Source organism: Ceratosolen solmsi, unplaced genomic scaffold (assembly GCF_000503995.2).
Source record: "Ceratosolen solmsi marchali unplaced genomic scaffold, CerSol_1.0 scaffold1, whole genome shotgun sequence".
In the NCBI taxonomy this organism is placed as follows: Eukaryota; Metazoa; Arthropoda; class Insecta; order Hymenoptera; family Agaonidae; genus Ceratosolen; species Ceratosolen solmsi.
In genome coordinates, this window is record NW_011948415.1 from 14,550,657 (window position 1) to 14,551,900 (window position 1,244).

The window sequence follows — 1,244 nt, forward strand, 5'->3', positions numbered from 1 at the left end:
CGTTGTAATTTGAAAATAAAAAATAATGTAGAAAAGCTTATTTGGAGACATGGAATTAATAAATAAGCGTTAGATGGCTTTTAATACGCCAGTAATAATCCTTTCGAACCAATAAACATTGGCAATATATTGTTAAAATAAATATTTTATCTCGATGAATTATGTGAAACTTTATTTCTGTACACTAAGTATTAATTGTAATTTATGGCTCTTTAATTTGACGTAAAATTCATTCTAATATGTTAATTGCTATAATTCATAGCCAATGCAAGTGTAAAATAATTTATCCTCTTATTGTTATCAAAAAATAATTACTATACTGTTATCGAGGTACCTAATCATAATATGAGAGCGTGTATATTTTGTAAAAATTACTTTGTGCTAAATATTCATTAGTTAAACTATTTTGCTTTGATTACAGATTCTAATTGTAATGTCGAGATCTGTTTAGGTAATAAAAAATTCTGTTATTGGAATATTATGAGATAGATGCGAATTAATTTAAATAAATAATGCGAAGGACATAATATATATTTCGTATTTCAATTATAATGAGATAATCTTATATTGTAATTAAATATATGTATAATTGTATATTGTGCTAAACCAACATTTATAAAATTAAGCAATATACATTCGGAAAGAAATATTTAATTTATCAATTAAATTTGACACGGTTTTATGAAACTTGAAGAAATTAAATTATTATAATGTGAAGTAAAAACAATAATTTTAATTCATTTTGCGAAATCAATATTATAGACGCATTGGAGTCTTGCCAACGGTTGACATTTTTATTCCACAATCGGCTAAAAAAAAACTACTTTAAAAAAAAACATAATAATAATAATAATTATCTACCACCTGGAAATAAGTATTTCAAACTCAAGAGATGTAAATATTATAAAAAAATATTGCTCTATGTAATTAAAATTCTTTTAGTTTGAAACATTCTTTAGACTCGAAGGAAGGACATACAACGGATGATGCAGATATTCGATAAAGATCTAATAAAGCCAGAGTTAGCTATTTTTATTTTAAAACATGGTGGAAAAGATTTATTGCAGACATTCCCGATACTAAATCGATTGGCACTCACAATAGACGAAATAGCTATATAAATCATCTTTCTCCTTGTATGCATTTTAAGGAATAATTTACTAATGCACAATACCCGTATGCACAATCCGTCCAATCGAAATATTTTGCAACAGTACGTTTAAACGTTAATCATTTTTTGTTCC